We start from the raw sequence: 6000 nt of genomic DNA on the forward strand, positions 1-6000 counted from the left end.
TCTGGAAACAAGTATTTGCTTCTTTTACCTTTATTGTGATAAACGCCTTCAAAAGTAATAAAATAGTTCACGACATCTCAAAAATGATCATGGTTCTCACTATGAGTGAGAACCAATTTTTCCATCACGTCTATGTCTCCATCCATCCATCAATCTTGCCAATTAAGCCCATATATGCTCTAGTCAGTTTCATTTGACTGGCATTCCTGAAGTATGGAAATTATGAGAAAAAAAAAAAATTACAAAAAACTTCTGCCTATCTGTGTACAAAACCAGCTAATTCACCTTCAGCTGAAAAATCCTGAAATGTTAAAACTAGGCCATTTCCAAAAAAATATGCATATCATTTCATCATTCTGAATGTATTTATGACTGCAAACTGAAATTGAAATTATACTAGAAACTGAATTTGTGGGGGGGGGGGATGATCTTCTCAAAATGTTCCTGCATTATGGAATAAAGCAATTCATGTGAAGTCAAAAGCCTTTATATACAAGTACTCTAAAGTTACTTCATACTTATGAGTGAGTATATAATTAAAACAATATAATTATTTGTCAAGTGACCAACACATTGTAACCAAACAGAAAAACTTTCCATGAGATAAAGAAATCTTTGTAAAGAAACTTTTTTTTAATCCAATTTTAAAATTTCTATAAAAGATTTCACTAAAATCAAATATTGTCAATGATAATTAGCTTGCTTGGAATCTACTTTTGTTATTATTATTATTATTATAATAAATCTCAAAGAAGTCAGACTCATTGTTTTCATCATTAAGGACTAAAAATCAATGGAGTAAAAGCCAATCACACATATCATATACACAGATGATGTTTTAATTATAACAGATAACACATCAAATCTCCAATACCAGCTTGCAAAATTACAAGAAACCTGCAGAAATTACAATATGATTCAAGTAAAACAAAGATAATGAAAATTGGAAGACATACAGAAGATATACTGATAACACTTAAGCAGGAAACCATTAATGGTCTTAATTATTTAGAAACATTTAATTTCAAACTTACATGACATACTCTCCACAGCATAGTCAATGATGAATAAATTTAAAATTTGGAAAAATAACAAAATTCCTACAACTCTAAAAATAAAATTATACAAAAGTATAATACTAAGAGCTGTAACTTAGACCTTAAAAAAAAAAAAAAGAAGAAGAAGCAGAAAGGAAACTGTTGCCTTTTGAAATGAAATGCTTCATGAAAATAAATAGCACTCATTACATAGAACTAATGCATTAAGTGCTGCAAGATTTGAATATCCCTAACTCAACAATTCTTAATACACTTAAAAAGCATCAATTCCATTGATTTGGTCACACAGTGTGAATGGAAGCAAACAGACTTCCTCACTTGGTATTTGAGAACACTACTGAAGGTACAAGACCAGGGGAGGACCAAGATTAACATGGCATAAAGCCCTTAGAAGTGCATTGGCCTCTCAGAGCTGTTGGCATATGAAAGACCTTGCTCTGGACAGAAATTTGATCAGGCTCTTACCCAAATGGGACTCAACCCATCTTGAGGGCAGAAAAGAAGATGTTTTCATTGATATTCACTCATTCCATAGCACTAACTGCTAAAAGTTTTATTCACATAAGTAGGAAAAATTAAAAAGGTGGTTTTTATAGCTTTTTTCCTTATTTATTTCTATGTGTTTGCACACAAATCAAAGTAATTTAGTAAATGACATGTCTAGGAACTGATATTTTGAAAAGTGTTTAGAACAAATATAAACAAATTATGAAGGGACTAAGCAACCAAGAAATGACAAGAAAGACAAAAGGGTGACAATCGGGAACTCACAAATAAGTCTTTACATTTATTTATATCCTGAAGTTTAATTATTTATTTAATCAATTTGTTTATTTATTCTGACACAGAGAAAGGAAAACTAAGGCTCAGCAACAAGGTGCCAGTGTGTTTTCTTGTCAAAGGGTCGTGTTTGGAAAAGATGTCTGTTTTCCAAGTACAAAAATCAGCTGCTGCTTCTTCTTGTAGAAAAATTTATACTGCCCCCGACTTGATAATGCATCTTCACTTTAACAACCTTAGAAACAGTTTCGCCTTGAAAAAGGAATTTAAACCCAAATTCTCCATACACTTCATGATGACCGAAGCATATAAAATATCTCGGCCTGAGACTCCGTTATTGTACGCAGTGTTGTAAAACAGCAAAAGGAAAATATTTTACTGTCATATATCATACTAAAAATCGTTTATTTAAGTTACCGTAAGCCTGCGCTCAAGTCTTAAACGTTGGCAATACGCTCTATATTAGAGGTAAAAATTTGCATTGCTCTGGCAGATATTTTTGCATACAACTGTGAATCTCATGGTATTGTCATGGTCATCGTTTACGTTTGATGTACTGCATTGGAAACAAGTAGAGAACTTCATAATAGCAGAAATCTGTATAATGTGAACAAATAATAATAATGCCATGTAGAAATGGAAAACTACTTAATACGAAATAAATTCTTATTCTCAAAATGCTATGACTGGTATTTGAATTATAGTGGCGGTATCATACTAATGTCAAAACACCAGCAACGTTTTATAGTCGGGAACTAGCTTTACTAAAAATATTTAAACTTCATATTAGCGAAATTTGGCTAAATTGAGTATACAGTGTGTCTATTTTTGAAATATAATACAATGACGAAGAATTTGTGCTACTTCAACGCGAACAATTTAGTCATCATATATATACTCCGCAAGCATAACAAACCTAAACATTTTCAACGCCAACGGTAGAGGGCGAAGTTTCTTATATTTGTAAACCTAATTCACTTACCAAAATAAATATTTCATAACCTCTTTTATCAGTGTGTCACAGGACGATTAAAAGAGATTCAGAACATAAACAAATAAATTAACCAAGTTTCAGTACCATAGAAAACTTCTCCTGGAAACCTTCCCACCATAAACATTCACACACACACATTGTATGTTACTGGTATCTAGGCTAGATGCACTTAACACACCCTTCAAGCAAAATATGTGTGAAAATGCAACTTAACCTAATTTAAGTCATTTCCCAAAGTACTTGAAATGTATTATAGATTTCTGGTACGAATCGTTAACCCCCTTCAACTTGTTTATTTTGGTTTTCATTTTCCTAAACCAATGAAAATTTAATTTAAATCTTATCGTGGATAAGAAATTTTGTGATATAGTGCAGAGTTTAAGCATATATTCTTCAAACCACCTCAAAATCTGTTTATTATTATTATCAGTACGAAAGCCTATTGAAATTCAAATTCAGCACAACAATAAACATTCACACACTTTAAACACGTTCGTTGCTAAACTTAAATTCGTATACTATTAGTAACTATCTATTCGTATCTGTGTGCATGATAAAGTTAATAACTGAAACCATTAATATGAATACGACTTCACTACTACTACTACTAATAATAATAATAATAATCTTGTTGCTTCATCATTGAACACTATGAAAAAGTTAATTAGAACCAGTAGCAGATCTAGAAGAAAATAAGAGAAACCATAATTTTGGAAGGATGACTTTAAAAAATTTTGGGGGTAAGGAAATTACAGAAACTAATCAAATAGTTATTATTATTATTATTATTATTATTATTATTATCAGCACGAAAGCCTATTGAAATTCAAATTCAGCACAACAATAAACATTCACACACTTTAAACACGTTCGTTGGTAAACTTAAATTCGTATACTATTAGTAACTATCTATTCATATCTGTGTGCATGATAAAGGTAATAACTGAAACCATTAATATGAATACGACTTCACTACTACTAATACTACTACTACTAATAATCTTGTTGCTTCATCATTGAACACTATGAAAAAGTTAATTAGAACCAGTAGCAGATCTAGAAGAAAATAAGAGAAACCATAATTTTGGAAGGATGACTTTAAAAAATTTTGGGGGGTAAGGAAATTACAGAAACTAATCAAATAGTTATTATTATTATTATTATTATTATTATTATTATTATTATTATCAGCACGAAAGCCTATTGAAATTCAAATTCAGCACAACAATAAACATTCACACACTTTAAACACGTTCGTTGGTAAACTTAAATTCGTATACTATTAGTAACTATCTATTCATATCTGTGTGCATGATAAAGGTAATAACTGAAACCATTAATATGAATACGACTTCACTACTACTAATACTACTACTAATAATAATCTTGTTGCTTCATCATTGAACACTATGAAAAAGTTAATTAGAACCAGTAGCAGATCTAGAAGAAAATAAGAGAAACCATAATTTTGGAAGGATGACTTTAAAAAATTTTTGGGGTAAGGAAATTACAGAAACTATTGAAATAGTTGAGTTGCTTAGTGATCATTTTGCAACAGTGTACCATCTGGATTGTGATACTGCAGTGCCGGACGTATCATTGACTGATGAGAGTTAGTGATACAAGAATTTGAGGTACTTAGCATATTACAGAACCTTAATGCTAACACTGCCATTGGGTTAGATGGCACATCGGCCCATGTTTTAAGGGAATTCGCAAGAGAATTAGCACCTCCTCTAATTTGGCTGTTTAATTTAAGCCTCAGTTCTGGTAAAGTCCCTGTTGAGTGGAAAGAGGGGAAAATTATTCTACTACATAAGTGGGACTCCAGGACTGAGGTAGCAAATTATAGACCAATCAGTATATCGGGAGTAGTGGTTAAGGTTCTGGAGAAATTGATAAAAATTAGAATTCAGGACTGGGTGGACAGCAATATGATACTTTATAAGGGGCAACATGGTTTTGTGAAGGGTAGCTCTTGCCTTAGCAATATGCTCACTTTCTATAATGAAGTAACAATGGAGTTGGATAAAGGATCACTTTTTCAGTGATCCTGCTGGACTTTGCAAATGCATTTGACAAGATTCCACATGGAACTCTGTTGCATAAATTGGAGCAAATGAGTATGGATCCCAGACTAGTGATTTGGATTAGAGGGTGGCTAATGGATAGATATCAAAGAGTGGTTTATGGTGTAGTGGAGTCCAGTAGAAGGCAGGTGACTAGAGGTGTGCCTCAGAGCTTGGTCCACTGCTATTTAATTTGTACATCAATGATATTGGGAATAGTTTGAAAGGATATATGCATGCACTTGTTTGCTGATGATGCAAAACTGGGAAGAGCGATAATTGATTCAGATGATGTGGATATCTTACAGGATGACAAATAGGCGCTAAACTAAATGGCTGCCAGTTTAATGTGGCCAAGTGTAAGGTGATGCACTTCGGAAGGATGAGATCACATGCTGTTTACTATATTGATTGAACTGAACTGCAGGAGGTTGATGAGGTTAGGGACTTGGGAGTTATTGTGGACAGAGAACTTACGTTTCGCAGGCCATTGCAAGGGTTGCCAAAACTTCACATCAGATTACATTACATGGTTATTGAGGAACACACTAACAAGCAGGGATAAGAAAGTGATTGTCCCACTTTATAAAGCATTAATAAGACCTCATTTGGACTATTGTGCACAGATCTGGTCACCTGGATTTCTTGGTGATGTGGAAATAGTGGAGAGAATTCAGAGGCAGGTTACAAAAATTGTTGCAGGCCTGTGGGATGTCTAATACGAGGATAGATTGAAGGTCTGGTGCTTCAAAAACTAGTTTATAGACGTATGAGAGGAGATATGATAGGGACATATAAATTATTAAAAGGGTTTTATAGGATTGATACTGATAACCTTTTTAAGACCAATGAAGGAAGGGAGAGAACGAGGGGTCATCCCTGGAGATTGTGTAGGAGTGTGGCTAACAAGGGTGTTAGGACTAGATTTTTTGCTTGGAGGGTTGTAAATGGGTGGAATGCATTGGCAGAGGTGGTTGTGAATGCTTCATCTGTGAATGAGTTTAAGGGGAAGTATGACAGGTATTGTGTGAATAATGGTTAGTATGTCAATGTATCTTCTGCAATGAGTCTTTTGATTCAATGGAGGCACCTTACATAA

General features: G+C 33.2%; 1 protein-coding gene across 6 annotated transcripts in view; it reads right to left on the bottom strand.

Moving 5' to 3' along the window:
- Positions 1-2952, bottom strand: part of LOC150101263 (cyclic AMP-dependent transcription factor ATF-2-like) — a 379459-nt gene extending 376507 nt beyond the window's left edge. For 5 of the 6 annotated variants that reach the window (XM_090400483.1, XM_090400482.1, XM_090400481.1 and 2 more), the window contains exon 1: positions 2821-2952. The gene's annotated coding sequence lies outside the window, so the exon portion shown is untranslated. The remainder of the gene's footprint in view (positions 1-2820) is intronic. The other variant, XM_090400478.1, reaches the window with a different exon arrangement.
- Positions 2953-6000: the final 3048 nt, after the last annotated feature.

Source organism: Typopeltis vanoorti, chromosome 11, assembly GCF_054136105.1.
Source record: "Typopeltis vanoorti isolate ZY-2024b chromosome 11, IOZ_Tvanoo_1.0, whole genome shotgun sequence".
Taxonomy (NCBI): domain Eukaryota; kingdom Metazoa; phylum Arthropoda; class Arachnida; order Uropygi; family Thelyphonidae; genus Typopeltis; species Typopeltis vanoorti.